This window comes from Antechinus flavipes, chromosome 1 (genome assembly GCF_016432865.1).
Source record: "Antechinus flavipes isolate AdamAnt ecotype Samford, QLD, Australia chromosome 1, AdamAnt_v2, whole genome shotgun sequence".
Taxonomy (NCBI): domain Eukaryota; kingdom Metazoa; phylum Chordata; class Mammalia; order Dasyuromorphia; family Dasyuridae; genus Antechinus; species Antechinus flavipes.
The window spans coordinates 624,269,910-624,293,451 of record NC_067398.1 but is presented as its reverse complement, the minus strand read 5'-3'; the positions used below and the strand labels follow the sequence as shown (position 1 = coordinate 624,293,451).

The following is a 23,542-nucleotide window of genomic DNA, read 5'->3' as shown; positions in this document are numbered from 1 at the left end:
TTATTTTATAAGTTTTCACAGATTGATAAAAAAAAAATCATCCCTTATATTTGTATGGCATAAAATCCTTTTCATCATCTTTTCATTAATGCAAGAATCATGTGAGATGAGCAAGGCACTATCATTTGACAAATGAGCTGAGGACAGTTAACTGACTTATCTAAAGTAGATTTTTACACACAGTAGCATTTACTCTGCCAATAAATCGCAGAGACAGAATTCAAATTCAGATCTCCTGACTAGTTGCCTATGGCTCATTACTTATTAAACATGACATCCAATGTAACACTTATTAAGAGCCGTTCCTTTATTCGAGTTAATGGGAATGAAAATGTGAAACAAGATCCAGGAGCTGCCCTCTAATTCTTTATAGTCTAGAATAGAGATCTCTCCCCAAATAGCTCCTTTTAAGCTGCATACCTATCCTTATCAGTCTCTTTTCCCTTCCCTTGTTTCTGAATGGGAGGAACAGGGCTTCTCTATAGCCACCCTGCCATACTCCGAAGCTCCCAGCAAGGCAGAAGGAAACCGGGCGAGGGGGAGGCGCTTGTAGCTTCTTCCTTTTGTGAAAGAGCTGGCGGTTCAGTTTTTTTTTTTTTTTTCAAAGGTAAACAGTGTTTCCTCTTCCTCCCTCGATGTGTCTCTTCCTTTTATAGTTATTTCTCGCCACGGAGCTGCTGGCAGACGCCCGGGCCCGCAGCTCCTGCTGCTGCTTTGCAAACCTGTGGCAAAGTGACGTGAAATTGACCAACCCGGAAGCAGCAGCAGCTGCAGCAGCAGCAGCAGCAGCAGCAGCAAGCGGCAAGCAGCAAGCAGCATTGGCCGAGGCTGCAGGAGACACCCGGAGGTGCCTGCTTCGCTTCGGTGCTGGGCTATTGCTTCACCACCCCTTCGGGCAGCAGCAGCAGCAGCAGCAGCAGCAACAGCAGCAGCTTTCCTCCCTCCTCTTCTCTTCTGGAGAGCAAGGTAGGCGAGTGACCTTTTAGCTCAATGCCTCCCTCTGGTCCACTCAGTCGAATCAATGGGAAGGTGGGAAGGCTGCTAAAACTAAGGGAGGGAGATCTCTGAGGGATGCGGGGAGGAGGAGGGGTCAGAAAGAGATATTTTCAGGAGAGGTTTGCACACGCACACGCGCGCGCACATGCACATGCACACGCACACACATGCACAAACAGACACATACACACTCCACACGTCTGCGTCAGGCATGCACCTCCGCCGGGTGGGAGCAGAAAGCTGAGCTGCCTCGCGTCGCCTCACTTCGCCTTGCCTTGCCTTCCCGGAGAGTTCTTCCCTTCCGCGCTTCCCGACTCAGTTCTCCTGTACCTCCAGCTCTCTCTGGGGTCCTGGGTTGTAGACTCGGGGCACGTTCTAAAGGAGCTGCGTACGCCCAGGGCGAGAAGGGGGCTCAGGAAAAGAGAGGGAGGGCTCCTGGGCTGGGGCAGGAGGGGGCAGAATTTCTCGGTCGGCTAATACCTGGGGGATGCCACTAGAGCAGCGATCACCAGCCAGGGCTCAGGGGAAGTCCAGGAGTCACTGTGCATCTGAGCCTCTGGCTGGTAGGTCCCGATCGGTCTTTAAAAATCTCGAAAGAGGGCCCTAGAGCCATAGTTAGTGTCAGGTGGGGGTGATGGGGTTAGTTTTTTAGAAGTTGCTTTAGATTATAGGGTAGTCCTTCGGAAAGATTGCTTTCAGCGAGTGATGCATACAGTCTTAGAATTTTTAAAGCTCGAAGGGACCTTGGAAATGTTAGAGGTCAAGCCTTTTACAGAGAAGGAAACTGTGGCTCCCAAAAGCACATATAAAATTATGATGTTGGGCAGCTTTTTCCAACCTTACTCCAAAGAGTTTATAGTCAAGTGTCCAGGGTTATAAAACTAACCCAGAGCAGAATATGGGAACATGGGGTAGAGATTTTGAGGCCTCTCGAGCTTTCCTTTTTTCTTTTTCATAATCTACCCACCAGATAGAATTTCCATTTGGGGTTGAAAGGCCAGACAGAATTAAGGAAGTACAGAAAAAAAAAATCTCCCTGGGTCTAAATACTTCCTCATAGTAAAACATATATCCTTCCTTACTTTTTACGTCTTTCTTTCTTTTCTTTCTTTCTTTCTTTCTTTCTTTCTTTCTTTCTTTCTTTCTTTCTTTCTTTCTTTCTTTCTTTCTTTCTTTCTTTCTTTCTTTCTTTCTTTCTTCTTTCTTTCTTTCTTTCTCTCTCTCTTTCTTCCTTCCTTCCTTTCTTCCTTCTTTTCTTCCTCCCTTCCTTTCTCCTTCCCTCCTTTTGGCCCTCTCTCCCCCTCCCTCTCTCCCTCCCTTCCTTTTCTTCCTCCTCCTTCCCTTTCTCCTTCTTCACTCCCTCCCTCATTCTTTCCTCCCTTCCTTTTCTTCCTCTCTCCCTCCCTCCTTTTTTCCTCTCTCTCTCCCTCCTTTCTTCCTCTCTCCCTCCCTCCTTTCTTCCTTCCCTTCTGTTTCCTCTCCCTTCATCCCTCCCTTCCTCTGTTCCTTCCTCCTTCCCTCCCTCCTCCCTTCCTTCTTTCCTCGCTCCCTTCCTTCTTCCCTCCCTTTCTCCCTTCCTTCTTCCCTCCCTCCTTCCCTTCTTCCTCTCTCTCTCTCCCTTTCTTCCTTTTCTTCCTTCCTTCCTTCCTTCCTTCCTTCCTTCCTTCCTTCCTTCCTTCCTTCCTTCCTTCCTTCCTTCCTTCCTTCCTTCCTTCCTTCCTTCTGTCTCTGTCTCTCTGCATCTCTCTTTGTGTCTCTATCTCTCTGTCTCTTCTCTCTATCTCTCCTTTAATGTGAGATGTACACATCATTTTCTCCTTTTTCCTGTTAAGGTTTTATTGTGACTCCTCAGTGAAACCTCAGTGGGTTTCTGTGCATGGGTGTTTTTTAAAAAGTGTCTGACTGGAAGGGGGTGGGGGTGGGGTGGGAAGGGGAACTGGGTGGTGCGCTCACTTGCCATATCCTCCTTGTTTTCTTGGCTTCTCATCAGGGGCAAAACAGAGTTTGATGCAAATAAAGAAGAGGGAAGCAAGCATGCAAGTCTGCATTTTTGCTTCTTTGCTACATAATTACCAGTCCCTAATCTCCTTCTAGTCTTCTTTCGTATATGGTAAATGCACCCCTCCCTGATCAGAATTACCTTGCAAAAATATTGGTTCTGTGCAAAAAGACTTAGCTTCCAATCATAAGGCTTCTGTTCCTAGAAGATTGCCTTGGGTGTGGAAAGAAAGGGAAATGTCACTTTGATGGCTGCCTGGGGCCTTCCTAAACCAGGCTCTTCAGGCTGCCCATCAGAGATAATTTCCCTCTAGGGGAGAGGGTGTTATTGGAAATACTGAGGAAGCTAAGAAGTGATGGGTGAGTTTTCCCTTAATTGGGCAGATAGAAGTGATGAACATGTCTAGGTTTCTTTTTCAGTAATACATATTTTATGTAATTTGCATTCTGCAGGTCCTTTTAAAAAGTGTTGGCATTTGTGGGGAAGGGAAAGGCAGAATGGTTTAACGGTGTTTTAGAAAAAGCATTAGACTAGGAATCGGGAGATTCAGTTACTGTGTGATCTTGGACAAGTCACTTCCCACCCTCTAAATCTCAGTAGTGTCATTTGTAAAATAAGGGGGCTTGAATAGATGCTCTTTAAAACTCTTTCCAGGGCTAATAGCCTATATTCTAAAGTCTCTTCCAGTTCTGACCTTTTTATAGTTTTATGAATGCCCTAAGGTAAACTAAGGCTCTTGGAGGAACTTCCCCCTTTATTTCTCTGTGCATACTTTAGATGCTTAATAAAATCTATTGAATTAATTGATTTATTAGCAAATTTTGGGTCTCAAGTTCAAGTGGACTTAAAAAAAATATGGGTGGGAAGAGTTAAAAAGTGCCTTTGAAACAAATTTTCATTTATCCTTGAGATCTGAATATTTACATTATTGGATTTGTCACCAGGGTGTCAATTTCCTAATATACAAAAGTAAGAGATTGTACAAAATGAGTTTTTTCCAGATTAAAATCCCATGATTTCATGACTGAATGAGTTTCTGAGGTCCCTCCCAGCTCCTGTGATCTATGATTTCATGATTCAGCCTTCTTCCCTTTAGTTACTTTAACCCTCTTTCTCACCCCAACTCAAATGAGTAAAGTTCCTCAGTGAGACAGCATGTTCCCATTCTTTTTACAAACGATTTTTCTATGTAACCATCAGAATTTTCGAAATGTGATGTGGGTTTTTTCCAACTAATTATTGACTGTTGTATGAAGCATCTATAAAATGGAAAGATAATTGCACTAGAACATTTCAAGAGGAATAAATTGGGGAGTCATTGAGTTTACATTTAGTCCCACTGATTCTTTTTCTCCTTTTCCAAATACTGATGGGCTGCCATCTGCTCCAAAAACAGAAGGCACAAAGTTCAAAAATACACAGATAATTAAACAAGCATGGGGAAGGTATCTTTAAAAGGGATTTTTGAAAGATAAGATCATAAACAAATCAATTGTGACTGATTGTTTTGTTTGTTTGCATACTTTTTTTTTCAATAATGAGGTTGAAAGATTTCATTCCTCATTTTTTTATTTGCCTTTTAAATTGTTGAGTTTGTTAGACTATAATATAAGTTCATTTTAAAACATAAAGGTTTTTCTAGAGGTAGGATTTGTAAATATTGAAGATGGTCTGAATCCATTGGAGGAATTAAATTATCAATGAAAACCCTACATTTAAAAATAGTCCCTCTCCTACCTTATTTGCCAACTGTCAGAAGCTGAACACAAATGAAAGGTTTTAGAGAGAAAATGGTGAATTTTGGAAAATAGTCTGGGCTTTTTTTAATATGACCTCGAGAAGGGTTGTCAGCCCTTTAGTTCATCATGACAGCTGCTTGAAGTAAAAGTGAGTGGTGGTAAGGGGAAAAAAATTAATCAGTCAAGTTAATGATTATGTTAAGATTCTTGAGGGTAGGTACTACACTTTGTATTTCTTTGTATACTTCCATTGTTCCTACAGACTTTGTCTTTACTGAAATATTTGTTGATTCTTTTTTTTTTTTTTTTTAATGGAAGTGGAGCCTCGATTCTGAAATCCCCTCGTTTTAGTTTGTGCATAGGACCATGCTTTCTTTTATGTGTGGTTACACATAAATGTGAATGTATAGCAATGATAGCATTGGCCAAAATCATTTAGCTTTTAAAGTCATATGACTTTAGTTGATAAAATAGAAGGTTAAGAATTGAAAATGATAATAAACCATAGAATATTACAACTTGAAAGGTCCAGAAAATATCAATGTTCAGTGGAATTGATTTCAGAAATAGAATGTTAGAACTGGCTTTCACGCCATTCTCTCTTCTGAATACATGACTATTGAATGAATAAATTGACTTATTGGTAAATTATAAGCCTCAAAGTAAAGGGACTTAAAAACAAGGGTGGGGAGAGTTAAGCAACTTTAGAATTAGAATGTTAGACTGGTTTTCATGACATTACTCTCTCCTGACTCACATTATTATCCTTAGTCTCCTTTGGTGGGAATCATCATTTGTCTTTTACCCCCAGCCATGGGTCTACCCTGCAAGATTTTGAACAATGTATCATTGACATTACAAATTTAACATGTCCAAAACTCAGTATATTTTCCCCTAAATTTTTCCCAGACTTCCCTATTTCTGTTCAGGATATCATTTTTCTTCTAGTCACCTATATGCACAACTTGAGGATCATCCTAGGCTCATACCATTTCCTCATCTTTTAAAACCAGTCAGTTGCCAAGTTTCATTAGTTCTTCCTGTACACATCTCTCTTATTTGTTCACTATCTCTCCACTCACACTGTCTTATTTCAGGCCTTTACACCTGTCATGTGTGCTGTAACAATTACCTCCTTTCTAGTCTTCCTGCTTATCCCAGTAGAATAAGCGCCTTCAGGACAAGTCATTTTTATTTTAATTTCTCAAAACTAACAATTAAGTAGAGCTGATGAATGAATGGATAGATGGATGAATGAATGAGTAAATATAGGAAGGGGCCTTAATCATCTACTTCAATCCCGCTTTTACAGACAGGACTAGAGAGGTCAAATGAATTTTCCAGTGAGAGCTTGATGTTTCAGTTGACTCTTGTTTTAGCCTCATAGACACTATGTGATTGGGGCTAGAGGTCTCATTTATTTTCTTCCCTCATTTTGGTGATGAGGAGCTTGAAGCATTGAGACATTAAGTGTACACAGTACAAAGTGACAGAGTAAGAATTTGAATTCACGTCCTTTATCTACAAATCTAACCCCCTTTCTTAGCTAAAACAGACATAGCCTCTACCACTTGAAATTCCTTTGAGAGAAAAAGTCTTTCACTTAAAAATATTTAAAATTCAAGTATTTGGTCTAAGGACATCTAACCTGTTAAAGTCAAAATGACTAAGATTTCTTCTGGAAACAGTGGGTGAAGTGGAGTTAGCACTGGGTCTCTTGAGAGAGTAAAGAAAACACTGAAAGGGGCTTCTTGAAGGGAAAAGGGAATGACATCAAAATGTCTTCATCTGCTATTAACATGGCTCTGTGATTCTGTGCAAACTATTTCCTCCTTTCTGGGCCTCAGTTTCTTCCTATATAAAATGGACTAAACTCTGAGATCACTTTCCTTCCCTGACATTTTATGATTCACAAGTTTGCCTGTGACTTTTTTGGTCCTGCAGTTCCAGAATCCCTTAGTTCTATCTCCAAGTGCCCAGCAAATAATATTATCCCTAGATGTCCAGGATACCTTGGCAAGCTGATGGTTATGAGATTTCCTGCCCTCTAGGAATTTTATTGAATGGCTTCATGACTTAATGCCTGGTCTTCCCACAAATCTATCTTTCTGGTCAAGGTGGATCTTGGGATTTAAAATTGGAAGGACCTTTGGAGATTCTCTAGTCCTTTTACTGGAAGGAAGAAAAACTATCAAGTGGAATTTAAATGCAGATCCTCTTGATTTCAAATCTTGCTCTTTTCCTTAGGCCACACTGCTTTCTCTGACTATAACTTGCTGAGGAGGCTGTTGCACAATTGCTGTGTTATGCACCAGAACCCAGTTTCAAGAGCCAGGAATGGAAGAATAACCCAGGATTAATATTATGAAAAATTTCTAGGCTGTACTAACTTAGTATCATGCAGTGCTAGGGTTTTTGTTTTCTGTAACTCTGCCTATCGGGGCATGAAGGGGGCAGGAAAGAGACAGTGAAGGTACTGATGGAGCTCGTCCTCACCACCCGGTCCTCTCCTTTCCTAATTAATGAAAGTCCTAATCAAACAAGCAGAACTCTAGGGACACTATGGAAGTGAAACCCTGGCCAAAAGGCTGCATGTGGACGTGTCTATTTGGCTCTCCTCTCCCCATTCTGTGCTTACAACACTTTGTTTTTCCTAGTTTCCAGAGACTAAAAACTATTCATGGAAATAAAAACATACCCATTTATTCAAGTTTATTGTTTTCCCCCCCACTGATGCAGATTATACCAGTTTACATAAAAATCATATATTCAACCCACCAATCAATCAGCAAATACTTATCAAGCACCTACTATGTGTGAGGCATTGAGCCCCAAACTGTATATTTGAAGACAAAAATGAAAAAATTCTTGCTTTCAAAAAGTTTATATTTACTAAGGAGAAATATATGTATACATGTTGCAACCATTTTCTTTCTTTTCCCCTTGCATTGTATAATCTGATTTTGTGAGAGGAATAGTTATAATGAACAGAAAGCAGGCTTTTAAGCCAGGACAATCTGAGTTTATGTCTTGCCTCTGATTTATACTAGCTGTGTGACCCTGGAAAAGTCATTTATCCTTTTTGTACTCTTGAACAACTCTCTAAGAACTCATTTATACTGGTAAAAGGAGTTTCCTCATTTGGGAATTTCCTATACCAGAGAAATCGCAGATTCAACCTTTAATTCTTTCACTACCAGATCCTATCTCATGACCTGGTCTTATTTTAAAATGAATAGATATCACATTCATTTCCAAATATCTTCCTCTTCTTCTTCTTCCTCTGCCCAGAGAGTTATCCCTTATATTGAAGAATTAAAAAGAAAGAAAAAAAATCTGTAGCAAAATTATCCAACACATTGGTATTTGACAGTTTAAGGCATGTTCCATACTCATAGTCCTCCCTCATCCCCACTTCTTAGTTCAATCTATTGCTATTAATGCTAACTCATATTTCTGTAATACTTTAAGATTTGCAAAGTGTTTTTCTCATGATAACTCTCTGAGGCTGTGACAGGGCATATGTTATTATCCCCATTTTACAGATGGTTACATTAAAGTCCAACAAAGTCTTTCTCGTAATGTGGAAGTGATCCTAGTTTCTCAAATGTTAGGCCAGCTGAGTATGAACTTTGACAGGTCTTAGCAAACTGGAAAAGTTTTAAATATGGAATAGACTGTATATCAGCTCTCTGAGGACCAATCTGATTTGGTTTAGGGAAGTTCATCATCAGCTTGGCCTTAGGACATTGAGTTCCTTGGCCACAATGATTCTCAAAGGTTGTCTGCCAAATTGCTTGCCAAGTTGTAGAGAAGCTGTGAAGTGGCTGGTGGAGGTAGTGCCCATACCTGAGAAACCACTGCTCATCAAGGATGGTACAGATGAGGAAACAGAGGTAAAGGGAGCTACAAACCCAGGGTTTGATTTTGGTTTCTTATAAGTAAACAAGGGGTAATAATACTTATAATATCCACTTTATTGGAGTGCTGTGAGTAAAATGCATTAAAAGCCTCATATATAATGGCAAAAAAAAAGTGTATCTATATATATAATAAAATCTAGTATTATTAACTCATTGCTTATTGTGAATTGTCCATATAGAAGAAGTAAGATAGTGACCTTGTTAGGGACAATACAGAGTAGAGTCCTTGTGAGGAATGGGGAAGGTTGGTTTGGACCTCAGTGGTCTTTCCTTAGTGAGGAAGTAGTCATAATAAAGATTGGTTGTCTAATTTGGAACCACATCCAAAAGATTATCAAATTATGTGTGATCTTTGATCCAGCAGCACCGTTACTGGGTCATTATCCCAAAAATGATCATAAGAGAGGGAAAAGGACCCACATGTGCAAAAAAAAAATACCAAGTTGTGGTATATGAATGTTATGGAATATTATTGTTCTGTAAGAAATGATGAGCATGATGATTTCAGAAAAGTTGGAAAGACTTATATGAACTTAAATGAGTGAAGTGAGAGGAACCAGGAGAACATTGTACACAATAACAGCAAGATTATGTGATGATCAACTATGAGAGACTTAATTCTTCTCAGAAATATATTGATCCAAGACAATTCCAATAAACTTCAGATGGAAAATGTCTCTGCTGAAGAAATGGAAACTATTTCTAGTCATATGAAAAGATGCTCCAAGTCATTATTGATCAGAGAAATGAAAATTAAGACAATTCTGAGATACCACTACACACCTCTAAGATTGGCTAGGATGAAAGGAAAGGACAATGACAAATGTTGGCGGGGATGTGAGAAAACTGGGACACTGATGCATTGTTGGCAAAACTGTGAATGGATCCAGCCATTCTGGAGAGCAATTTGGAACGATGCTCAAAAAGTTATCAAACTGTGTATACCCTTTGCTACAGTAGTGTTACTACTGGGCTTATATCCCAAAGAGATCTTAAAGGAGGGAAAGGGACCCACATGTGCAAAAATGTTTGAGGTAGCCCTCTTTGTAGTGGCTGATACTGGAAACTGAATGGATGCCCATCAATTGGAGAATGGATGAATAAATTATGGTATATGAATGTTATATAATATTATTGCTCTGTAAAGAACGACCAGCAGAATGATTTCAAAAAGACCTGGAGAGACTTACATGAACTGATGCTGAGTGAAATGAGCAGGACCAGGAGATCCTTATATACAGCAACAAGATTATACAATGATCAATTCTGATGGATGTGGCTCTCTTCAACAATGAGATGATTCAAACCAGTTCCAATTGTTCTGTGATGAAGAGAGCTATCCACACCCGGAAAGAGAACTGTGGGAACTGAGTGTGGATCACAACATAGCATTTTCACTCTTTTTGTTGATGTTTGCTCGCATTTTGTTTTCTTTCTCAGGTTTTTTTTTTTTTTTTCTGCTTGATCTGATTTTTCTTGTGCTGCAAGATAACTATATAAATATGTATACATATATTGGATTTAACATATATTTTAACATTTTAACATGTATAGGACTACTTGCTATATAGGGTAGGGGATGGGGGCAAGGAGGGGAAAATTTGGAACAGAAAGTTTTGCAAGGGTTAATGTTGAAAAATTACCCATGCATATATTTTGTAAATAAAAAGCTTTAATAAAATAAAATTTTAAAAAAGGAAACTGCCATTTGTATGCAGAAAGAAAAGTATGGGGACTGAAGGCAGATGGAAGTATAGTATTTTCACCTTTGTTTTTTGGTTTGCTTTTTCTTTCTTGTGGTTTCTCCCTTTTGTTTTGATTTTTCTTTCTCAACATGACTAATATGGAAATATGTTTAAAGTGATTGTATATGTTTAAACTATATAAGATTTTTTGCTGTCTTGAGGAGGAGGGAAGTAAGGTAGGGAAGGAGAAAAAAATTTGGATCTCAAAATCTTATGAAAATGAATGTTGAAAACTATCTTTATATGTAATTAGAAAAATAAAATATGGTTAAATTCTAAATACGTAAAAGGCTGGCTGTTTCCAATGCCAGTGTGGTAGAGTGAGAGCAAAGGTGACGTAGCAAAACAAAAAAACAAACAATGACAAAAAACACTCTAAATTTGGAGTCAGAAGAGAAGCAGGTTCAAATATTGACCCTGACACTTAGCTGTGTAACCACAGGCAAGCCATTCTGAATTTCAGTTACCTTAACTATGAAATAAAGATGATTATAGTTGAAGCACCTTGCACAATTTCAGCCTTAGCAGGGAAAGAAATTCAGAGGGAAACAACTGATCAGGACAGTTTTGAAAGTAGAATTTAGTATATATTAAACAAGAGGCTCTTTCTGTGGGGAAAAATGCTCATGTTTCTTAGTGTTTGACAATTTCAGAATAACAAAAAATAAAAATTATTTTTAAAATGCTTTATTACCATCAACTATAAAGTTACTACTACTGACAACAAGAATAGTGATGGTGATGGTAATGATAATAATAACAATTAAAACAATAATGATAATGATGATCATAATTAACTTCCAATTTCTCTTCTTCATTTGTAGGCAACTAAGTAGTACAGTGGATGAAACACCAGGCTTTATCAGGAAGAGCCGAGTTCAAATGTAACCTCAAACCCTTACTGGTTATGTGACCCTGGGCAAGTCAATTTAACTTATACTTGCCTCAGTTTCCTCATCTGTAAAATGGGCATGATAAAAATAGCACCCACCTCCCAGGGGTATTGTGAAGATCAAATGAAATAATGATTGTATAGTACTTAGCTCAGTACCTAGCATGCCATAAGTGCTACTTTAAATGTTAGCCATTATTATTATCTGTGAAAGTCCCTTCTTTCAAGTTGTATGTGCTACCTCTTCTGTCATTTCTCTTCTGATCTACCCCTTCCCAACACATAGTAAAAGAATCCCAGAATCTGGGAATTGGAAGAGAGCTCACCTCCAGGTAAAAGCAATTCCTTTCTCATATGATCTCATAGCACCTTTCCAGAATCTTTTCTGTGCACTTAACCAGGTCTCTAAAATACCAGATATTTGTGTGTATGCATATGATGGAAAGGTCCTGGAAGGCAAATTTTGTGATATGCAAATCTTGTGTGCCTTCCACACATTCATTGCTTAATAAATGCTTAGTTGAATGAATGAACAGATCCACTCTTCTCCTTCCCCACGAGTTACCCAGAACTTTGAAATTCCCCAGAGAACAGTTTGAAAAACATCTTTGTGGATTAACTAACAGAGATTAAATCCTGTTGAGTCTATTGTGTAGAGGAGGGTGGTGATTTTATAAGATATGTTTGGCATCCCATTAAGATAAGGATCTCTGCAGATAGCCTAGCCAAGAACTAAAGTGAACTCCTTAGCCTGGAGAGTTCAAAATTCACATATTCATACTGTGAGGAGAACACTGGGCTAATCTAATCTTTAGGGGCTCCCAGCTGTCTGCAGAGTACATGTCAAAGTCCTCAGCTTGGCATTCATGTCCCTCCCTATTCTGCCACCTCTTTGCCTTTCCAACCTTCTCTCATCTTGCTACCTTATAGGTACCCTGTCCTCTAGCCCACCTCCCCAGGCATTTTTATACTTTGTTGATTCTGTGTTCCACATATCTAGATTGCTTCTTTGCTGTCTCTCTCTGCTTAACAAATTCCTACCTTCTCCAGGAAGCCTCTTCCTAGTAACTTTCTCTTTTTCAGTCATCTTTTGCATTTGATTTGCATTTCTGACATATATTGTTTTCTATCATAGCTATTTTGGCATGTGTCATATCAACCTATTAAGCCTCTTGCTATGTTGACATAGATCATATTTTATTTTTCATTTTCTACCTCACTGAGCCTGGAGTTATTTCTCTGTACACATAGTCAGTGCCTAATAAATGTTTGTTGAATTGAGTCATTTCAGTGATAATTGCTAATAATCAACTAAACATATAATATTCTTCTATAGACCCCTGTTTTAGATTTTTGATATATAGTTGTGAACAAAGTAGATCAATATTTTATCCATGGCACTTGGTTAGTTGAAAATTGTATTACCACAGGGGTGACATTTTGATAAGATGAATCTCATGTCCTGAGTCTTTGTGGTCTTAAATATGAAGAGAAAAGCAGAAAGTAATTTGAGCTGGGCACAAGGAAGTAGGACAGACACGTCTATTTCCAACTAATTCTATTGTCTAGGAAAGTGTTCCCCAGATTTTTTTTTCAGTCTCTGACCTATAAAATATAAGAACAATGAACTTGGAGACATAAGAAAGGCTTGAGGCTCAATTATTTATTAAATGTGTGGTTGTGAACACATCACTTTTCCTTTGAGCCTCAGCTTCTTCATCTGTAAAACTGAGGATTATTGCACATGACTTACTCATCTTGCAAGTGATGTTGTGAGGGTGAAGTGAGGTGATAGTTACAAAGAATTGTACATGCATTAAATTAGAGAGGCAAGCTGGTATAGTGGGAAGAATTTGGGACTTAGAAGACCTGTAATCAATTCTGTTTATTTTGTGACTAGAGACATATCATTTTACTTTTGATATCTGGAAAATGAGAATAATAAGACTTGTATTACCAATCCAACCGGATTGTTGTAAGGGTCAAATGAAATTTTTCATTTTAAATGAGATGATTCTCCTCCTACTTGTCTGACTGCTCATTCTCAGTATCTCCTGTTGGCTCATCATCCATCAGCAATTCCCTAAGGTTACCTTTTCCTCAAGGGTCTATCCTGGGTACAGAGAGTCTTCTCTCTCTACTCTTGTAGTCATCTCTTCCCAATGCTTCAATGGTCATCTCTATGCAGATGACTCTCAACTCTATATATTCAGTCATAATCTTTGTCCTTAATTTTAGTTAAGACTCACTGCTTACTGCCAGGTTGCTAACTCTGTCTGGGATCCACTATCAGCATTTTAAAACCAACCTGTCCACAGAAGAACTCATCTTCCTTCCTTCCTTGCTTCCTATACCCACCCCCTTCAAACTTCTTTATTTCAGTTATGGGCACCCACATCCTCTTAATTATCATGCTTTATGACCTCAGGGTCATCCTTGACTCTTCTTTTTCAGTCTCATCCCACTCTCCTCTCCACATATCCACTCCTTTGTCAAATTCTTCCATTCTCACACCCTCTCTTGCATCAATCACTACCTCTCCATTCATATGACTACCTTTCTAGTTCAGGCTCCCATCTCTAATTGTTCAGCTGGTCCATTTTAATGGCCTTAAATTTCATTTGTACTGCTTGTGATTTTGTTCCTCTCCAATCTATCTTTCACTTAGCTGCCAGAGTCATTTTCCTAAGGTACAGATCTATTCATATCATTCTTCTGTTAAAAAATCTTCCATGACTCCCTGGCATCTTATAATACAAATTTCTTGGAGTGGTATTTTTAAAGCTTTTCACAATCTGGCTTCTGCCTGCCTTTCCAACCTTACCTCATATAATTCACCTCTACAAACAAGCACATCCCAGCTGAACTGGACCACTAACTCTTTTCCTAGAATACAATTTTCCATTTTCTGTCTCTGTGCATAGGAATAAGCCTTTTTCCAAGCTTGGAATTCATTCTTTCCTCATCTCTCTACCTTTCTAAATCTTGAAGGAAGACTGAGTTTAGTCAAGAAAACATTTTAAAGATGCACCAAAAAAAAAAAAAAAGTTCCAAACTTTTCTTTGTTGCACTTGGGGAAGTTTGTTGCTACCATGTTAAATTTAATAAATGTTTTAAGTAACCCAGACTGCATATAACAAGTTTATAATTTCACATATAGTCTTCTTTTTCATTTTATATTGAAATGTTCACATTTATTGAAGATTAAGTTCATAAAAAAATTGAAAACAGTTCTGTTCAAAAATCTTTATCAGTTCCCTCTCCCAGTTAGTACACTCTCTCCTCTCTAAACTCTAGAGTTATACTAAATTGGGTATATATACTATATCTGACCTTTGTAGAATGTAAGATTCTTAAGAGCAAGAAATAGTGTGTTTTTGACTTTGTATTCCTACTGCTTAATTTGAGTTGAGTGTACCATTATATTTTAGAGTACTTTGTAAACTCTAAAAATATAAAAATGTGAGTTGTTATTCTTATTACAGTTGTAAACCAGAATATGACAGCAGCTCATTTGTTAGTCCAGCCATCTGTCCTTCCAGACTTCTGTCCCTATCTTCTGGTGTCCCCAAAATCTTGGTGTAGTTTTAACCTTTAAGAGAAATTAAAGCTTATCACTTCACTAAGATTTTGGGACACCCTATATACATAGTAATTATAAAGTAATGAGACTGATTTCACTCAGGAAAAAGAAAACCAGCTTCATCACTTTTATCTTTAAAAATGGAAATAATTATACCTGTAGTGATTACCTCATTGGGTGATATGCTAATTGAATATTAAAAGCATTGTGTAAACCTTAAAATGCCCAACAAGTGGCCGTTGTTGTTGCTGTTACATAACATAGAAAACCTGTCCTTAACACTATAGAGCTTACATTTTGTTTACATCTGCACATGTTATCACTTACCACCTTTGTGCAGGGAGAGGTGTGGGGAGAAGATATTCTAAGAAGATTCCAAGATGAACCAAGCTGGCACCATTTCATATCAAACTACCTTGACACATTAGTTAGGAAACTGTTTTAGGAAGGGCTTAGAATGGGAAGTAGGGATATATTTTTACACAATGGCATCCTTTGTACTTAGATGCAATTTGTAGCCTTCCCCGAGGAAGTTCCATGCTTCCTTCAAAGCCTAGTTCATATTCTTCAGTGCATAGAGTATTGAACTTAAAGTCAGGAACACTAAAGTTTGAAAACTGTCTCAGACACCTACTAGTTGTGTGGGCAAATCATTTAATCTCTTCTAGCCTTAGTTTCCCCTTCTGCAAAAATAGACATAAAATAGCATTTACCCCACAGGGTTTTTGTGAAGACAAAATAACACATACTTTGCAAATCTTAAAGCAGTATATAGATGCTACCTATAATCTCTGTTTAAAAAATGAGGAAATTAGAGGTAGCTAGCTGGTATAGTAGATAGAGCACTGGCCCTAGAGTCAGGAGGATCTGAGTTTAAATCCTGCCCCAGACACTTAATACTTATTAATTGTGTAATCCTGGGCAAGTAATTTAGAATTTCAATTGCCTCAAAAAAAAAAAAAAGTTGATAAACTTCACCAAGGACATACTTTGTCAGGATAATGACAGATCTTGGACTAGAACCCAATTTTCTTGACACCAAGTTTTTCCATCCTAACCTACCATCTATTCTATTGATATTTATTATGTATGAACCTTATCTTCATTACTAGACTTGGTTCCTTGAGGGCAAGGCTTATATAAATAGGAGACAGCTGGTAGAGCAGAAAGACTATTGTACTTGTAATCTATCCCTGATTATTCTTGAGGGTTTAACCCTGGCCTGGTCATTTGACTTTATTTGGGCTCAGTGTCCTCATGTGTAAAATAGGCATGATAGAGCTATTCTAAGGAAAGGACTGGAAAAATATGCTTCATTGTTATTCATTTTCATGTACCCCTTAGCTTCTATCTGAAGGCCTGATACCTTATAGATCATTTTTAAATGAATGGAGTTGTATTGAACATCCTGGTGGGTAGGGTGCTGACAGGCTACCTATTCAAGACTGCTTTGGTGAGATTTCCTTTGAATAAAAGCAGATTATTGCTTATGTCAGAGCAGCTGGTGGATTTTGGACATTTCTATCTTTGTTGCTCTTCATGCAAATTATGCACCTGTTATTGACTTAAGATTCTTTGAGTTTATCCTGAAAGCCTGAGGCCTTCCAGTTTGCTCTGAAAACTTTATTATAAGAGTCAGACTCCTCCTCTGCCAACCTATGCTCAGCCTTCCTCTTAACCTTTATCTCAGAGTGGAAATCTCTCTTTCCCAATTTGGATTTCTCAAATTGTTGGTGCTGAAATGCAGGGGAAAGGAGAAGTATAGAAAAAAAAAATGTTTTACTTATAACTTGACCTGATCTCTCATAAGTAAATGAGGAGTTAAATAAGTCACACATTTGTGTTGATCTCTAGACATAATAAAACTGATTTCCAGTCAGCAGTGGGGGAGAAGGGGAGGAGAAGCCTATAAAAGTATTTCTCCTGATAGCTGGGTGTCCTTGGGCAAATTTTGGTTGCTTCTGTGATCCTGATCCTATAAAGTGGAGAAATTAAATTAATTAATGGTTGTAAAGTTCCTTCTAGCTCCAAATTTCTGTTATTTTGAAATGCTAATTTTAGTCTCAGAATATTGAACATTTTTTTAAAGGAACTTCTCGATAGTGGGAGAAAATATTGATTTCTTTCTTAGAGTAGATTATAACATGAATGAAATGACTTCTACTCAGAAAGAAATGTTGGGAAGGCATCTGGGATTCAACTATTTTTTTCTGATTTGCCTGAAAAGATAGGTAGCATGGTGGAACTAAAGAAGATTAGGATTTAGGGGACCCTGGATTCTAGTTTTGTATATGGCATTGCTGAGTAATGTAATTGTAGATGAGTACTTATGCTCATCTATAAAATAAGGTCAGATTAGGAAAATAGTAATTCTACATTTCTAATGATAAAATATGTGTGAAGGGCTTTCTAATCTAGGGTCCATTAACTTGCTTCCAAAAAATTATTTTGATAACTATACTTAAATATAATTGATTTAATTTCTTATGTATTTTTTTATGCATTTAAAAATAGTGTTCTGATAAAGACTCTGTCAAAGGCTACAAAGAGGCCTATGATACAGAAAAGATTAAGAACTCCCGAGCTAGATGATCTGTCTTTAAAGACCCCTTTCAGTACCAAAATTTAGTGACTCTTGGAAACATATTTGAAAAAAAACCTCTATATTGATATCCTCAATATTCATATCTTTGTAGCTAGCAGGTACTGGATGTTCTTAAATTGAGGGCTAGAGAATACTTTTGGGGTGACTCATTATGTACCTATTTTCACAAATGAATTTGAATTAATTGTGACCTCATACAACTTGATTTTCCTTACCTACCTTTGAAAGTTCATAGTTCTAGCCATTTTCTAAAGGATGTAAAAAGGGGACAAGTAAGCCTAAGAAGCCTCTGAAAGCTAATAGACTAAGTAACCAGAATGGAAGAATTTTCATATGTATAGAACTAGAAGAGTTCTTAGAATATAAAATATTAATATAAAGAACTTGGGAATAAGAATTGGCAGAGATCTTAGAATGTAGAATCTGAGACAATATCAGAGTTTGAAGGGCCTTAGAATGTGGAGTTGTAGAGGTTCCATATAAATTGTTTAGTCTAATTCCCTCATTTTGCAGATGAGAAAACTAAGGCCAATGAAGCTCAAAGTCACACAGGTAGTCACATAGATATTGTGACAGAGTCAATAAGTGACTAGGTAGTCCAGGGTATAAAGAAGTGGACCTGCTGTCAGGAAAATCTGAATTCAAATCCTGCCTCATTTACTTTCTATGTTACCTTGAGCTTTTGTTTACCTCAATTTCCTTATCTGTAAAGTGGGAATAATAGCATCTACTTGGGGTAGGTTATAGAGTTGTTGTAAGAATCAACTTAAGATAATATTGTAAAGAGTTTAACATGTTGCATACTAGGTGCTTAAAAAATGCTTATTATCTTTTATTTTGACTCCAAATCAGTGTTTTGGTTTTTTATTTTTTAACACGGCTAAGATCTTTTTCAAATTTTAACAAGTTTGAGTATATTGGGGGAAGGAGGAAGGGAAAGAGTAATGTCCAAGGCTCTTTTAAACTGATTTTTTTTTTTTTTTTTTTTAGTGAAAGTTGTTGTCAGGTAAATTGCTGCTGGGAAATATTTGTCTATCCTAGGGGATTTATGTGAATATCAAAGTGAAAGCAGATTTCCTGCATCATTGAATGGACTTGTTGTTAGATTAAATCCAAAGAGGTTTTTGAAAGGTATTTGGGAGAAACTTTAGCATCTGGTCTTGCCCTCCCCCAAAATAAAGAGAAATGAATTCATTTGACAGTGGCCACAGAGGAAATGCGGAAGTTATCTTTTTTTTTTTTTTTTTTTTAAGTTCCCCATCCCCCATCCTACCCCTGGGACTCTTGGTATGCACGAAATACTTTTGCTTTCCGAGAAACACCTTGGGTGAAGATGTGTCACTGTCAGGCAGCCTCTCTTTAAAACAGAAAGGACAGCCAGGGAAGAGAGACAGACAGACAGACACACAGACACACAGAGAGTTGCTAAATAATCCTAGAGTGTTAGAGCTATAAGATAAATCAGCAATTCAGTCAAATTTTTGAAGTGTCATATAAAGCACTGTTCTGAGAGATGGAAGAATTGAAAATGTGGGGTAAGACATGGTCCTCTCCTCAATGAGCTTTAGAGATGGGATAACATAATAAGTGTGCCTGACAGGTATAGATGAATTGTTGTGTGACGATCAAGGAAGGCTTCTTAGAAGAAGGAGCATTTGAGTTAGTTGGTAAAGGATGATATTCAGCAGGTGGAAAATGGTACTGGGGCCTTAGTGAAGAGAAGTGAGTTTCCCATGACCATACGACTAGATCTTTGAGTGAATGGAAAAGCTCAGCTCCTGCTTTCTTACATTATACCAAATGCTAAGTATTATTGTATGGATCAATATTTGGGTGATTTGAAATGAAAACAGGTCTCAGAGCTGCTGGTTTTCTAGGGATGCTAAAAGGCACACAAATCCTGAATGCATCCCTTGATTGAAGAGATCATATTCCAGCTCTCTCCTCTATGCCCCCCACACTTGTTTTTTGTAGTCAATTCTCACACATAGAGAGAGTAGGACTTCTTAAATGCTTATTGAATATATAAGTGAGTGAATAATTCTCATACTTTAGACCTCATTAATATATCAATCAAGGATATAGTTCAGTGGATTCAGTTAATATTTAGAATGCCCAGAAAAAAAAAAAAACACAACTCTTGTCTTCTCTCCTTTCTTTGGGTCCTTGAACATTCTTCTGCTGAGTGTCACTTTGAAGAGATGCTATTTGTAATTTTATGAAATTTCTGGCAAAAAATTTGGCAGTAAGAATGGTTACCAGGGGAATTTAAACACAGGGTAAGTAGAAGATCAATCAAGCATCTATTAAGTGCTTGTTATATTCTAGACATTTAAATGCTGGAGATTAAAAGGAGAAAAAAGGTTAAAATAACTCTTATCCTCAAAAAGTTTACATTTTAATGGAGGAGAAAATATGTATATGTATATACAAGATACACAAGAGTTGACACTAAGTAACTTTAGAGGAAAGGCAGTAGCAACAAGAGATGGACAAGGAGGGGGAACTCGGAAAGTCTTCCTGAAGATGAGATCTTGGCAACATAGGATTTGTAGTTGAAAAGAACCTTGCAGTTTCTCTAGTTCATTACTCTCATTTTACAGATGAAGGGACTGAAATCCAGAGAAAGTTGTGCCCTGGTTGATGTCACAAAGGAGGATTGTAATGGTGCACCTTACTCTGCCTAATGAGCTCAAATTGACTAGCTTGACCAAACTGCATCCCAGAATACTGAAAGAATTTGAGAATAAAACTGTAGAGCAATATTTAGAAACAAGAAGGGAAAAGGAGAGATGCTGCAGAACTGGAAACAAATAATATCTTAATTTCAAGAAAGAGAAGAAGGTGGAACCTTCAAACAGTAGGCTAATGAGCTTGGTTTTGGGTCCTGGCAGAATATCTAGAATGCATTATTAAAGAATTGCTTATTAGTGCTTAGAAAGGAAAAGAGCATGGAGATGAGGCAGGGTTTATAAAAGAAGAAGTCATGACAGATTGTCATGGCTGTTCTCTTGAAGGGTTATTCTATTGGTAGACCAGAAGAAAGCCACAGACCAATTATACCTGGCAAAGCTTTTGACAGAGTTTCCTGTGATTTTTAAAAATTAATTATTTTTAAACTTAAATATGAAACAGGAAAAAACACTGTGGTGTGCACAGTAGAACATAATGCAGATTCAAAATATAAAGCAGTACGTTTCCATTTCTAGAAAACCTATATAATAAATATTACATACTGTGTCCAGAACTGTTCATCTTTTCTTTGCTTCCTTGTAAGTTTTCTTTTGTTCTCTACTTTATTATTTTTCTCCTTCCTCTTCTTCTTCTCCAAAGAAGCAAAACTAAACACCTTCCTCAAAGAGTTTGCATTAAAAATAATCAAAACATTTATTTTTAATTTATGGAATAAAACAAGTATTTTCATAACATATTGCAATAAAAAGATGATTGCATAGGAAACTGCAAATCTACTATGCCCAATTGCTATTCCTTTCAAATATACAAACAAAATTAACATATAAATTTCTATTTTTTGTTCCCTCCTTTCATCTTCCTCTAGAGATAGCTACCATTGGACCTAAATAGTTGTGTGTGTGTGTGTGGGGGGGGGGGGGGGACATACAGCAAACACACACACATACATAATTATCCTATACATACTTTTATTCATCAGTTTTTTCTCTGGATGCAGATAGCATCTTTCATCATGTATCCTTTAGAGTTAATTTTGTTATTTATAATATCCAAAATAACTTATTTACTCAGTCTTTCTTGAAACAATATTGCTGTTACTTTATACAATATTCTCTTGATTCTGCTCATTTTACTTTTCATTATTCTAATAGAGAATACAACGTATACATAAATAAGTATAGGCAAAATACATACAAAATATATGGAAAATGACCTTTAAGTGTAAGGCACCAACTACCTGGGAAGGTCTCCTGAAAAAAAAATGGTATTTAAGCTGAGTTTTGAAGAAAGCCAGAGATTCTCAAAAGTACAGGTGAGCAGGGAGAATGTTTCAGTTGGGAGGATGACCAGAGCAAAGGTGCAGGAGTAAATACCATCCATGAAGAATAATGAATAGGCTAGACTGTATAATAGATGGAATTGGAGTATGTGTGGAAAAGCCAAAAGGAAAAGCCAGGTTATGAAGAGCTTTAAAAAACTAAGCAGAAGACTTTATATTTTGATTCAGGAGGCAATAGGAAGATACTGGAATATGATAAGTAGGGAAATGACAGAGTCAGTTCTGGGCTTTAGAAAAATACTTTAGCAGCTGTGTGTAATGGGGAGAAATTTGAAGCAGGAAGACCAATTAGAAGGCTATTGCAACAGTCTGAGCAAGAGGTGACTTCATACTCAATAGATATACTCACATTACTGCTATTCAAAGTGTTCAGTTGCTTACCATTGACTACAGTCAAGTTTAGACTCCTCTGTCTGTCAGGACCCTCCTCAACCCAGTGCTTCTACCTTTCCAAAGTCCCTCTACCTTTCCAGATTTATTTCTTTATTCTTCTTTTACATCCCTTTCAGATCTCTGTCAAAATGGGCAACTCTGTGCCTCAAGTATGTACTACATTCTTTCATGTCTGGGACTTTTTTGGGGGCTGTTCTCTATTCTACTCCCCTCTTTAGCATTGAATTCCTATTTTCTAAAGTTCTAATCAGATCTCATTCCTTCTGTGCAACCTTCTCTTATTGTCCAGATTGATGAAGACCTTTCCTCTTTATCCCTTCTATCAAACTTTTTTTTTTAGCTTCTTAATCTACAGACAAAATATTGTTTATTACTTTCGATTTTTATCAACCCCCACCAAATTTTAAGCTTCTTAAGGAAACCTCTTACCTAAACTCTATATCTCCCCTGTACTTAGCCCTGTGCTTTTCACACAGAGGATGCTTAATAAAATGTTTGTTGGATTTGTCTAAGTTTTCTGTGTGCAGTGGCTTCCAAAAAAAAAATGATTGCATCTTAGACTACATTAAGAAAAAGATAGAGTCTATAGCAGTGGTGTCAAACTCAAATAGAAATTGGAGGACACTAAACTCTACCTAAGGATCCCTACTGCCACATATTGATTTAGAAAATCACAAATTAACATTCTCTATGTTTTATTTTATTTTTATTTATTTTGTTAAATAGTTCTTAATTACATTTTAATCTGATTTGGACTGGGTGTACATTTGACATCTCTAGTCTAAAACAAAGAAGGTGAAGGAGGTGACATTTCCCCTGTTCTGTAATCTGTTCAGATCATATTTGAATATTCTGTTCATTGTGGATGCTACATTCTAGTAAGGACAGTAATAAACTGGAAGAAAGATACACAAAATGAAAATGTCATATGAGATTATAATGAAGAAATGGGAGATGTTTAAACCTGAAGAAGAAAACACTTGAGGGGCAGGGCAGGGTGGGGCATATAGCTGTTTTCAAATACTTGAAGGATTCTCAATTGAGAGGGGGATTAGATTTCTTTTCTAAGGTTACGGCTATCAGAACTAGAAGGGATGGCTATACATTTCAGAAAGACAAGTTTCAACGTGATGGGAAGTAGAAATGTCTATGTCAAATCAAGAAAATAATTAAGCTCCTGCAATGTGCTAGATACACGAACTATCTAGGGTACCAAATATTTAGTTGGGGTTACAAAGAAAGACAAAATAAAACAAGAACAAGAACTAGTATCTATTCTCAAGGCGTTCATATTCTAATGAGGAAGACAACACATAAGCAGCTATGTATGGACAAACTGGAGAAAATCTCAGGGGGAAGGCACTAGCATTAAGGAAGAACAGGAAAGTTGTTTTTTTGTTGTTGTTCTTGTTGTTTGTTTGTTTTTGATAAATGTCAGAATTTTAGCTGGAACCTGAAGAAAGCCAAGGAAGTTAGCAACCCCTTCAGAGAGAAGGGGAAAAATTCAAAGCAGAGAGGATAGTCAGTGAAAATGTCAAGTGCGGGGAGATGAAATGCCTATTGTTAGGAACAGCAAAAGGTTATAAAATGGCCAGGTTATAGAGGACTTTAAAAGTTAATCAGTCTTTCTAGAT

The 23,542-nt window shown here is 37.4% G+C and overlaps 1 protein-coding gene across 2 annotated transcripts in view; it reads left to right on the top strand.

Moving 5' to 3' along the window:
- Positions 1-906: 906 nt before the first annotated feature.
- Positions 907-23,542, top strand: part of CYRIB (CYFIP related Rac1 interactor B) — a 197,519-nt gene continuing 174,883 nt past the window's right edge. Inside the window, exon 1 of one of the 2 annotated variants that reach the window (XM_051971088.1) lies at positions 907-966. The gene's annotated coding sequence lies outside the window, so the exon portion shown is untranslated. The remainder of the gene's footprint in view (positions 967-23,542) is intronic. The other variant, XM_051971089.1, reaches the window with a different exon arrangement.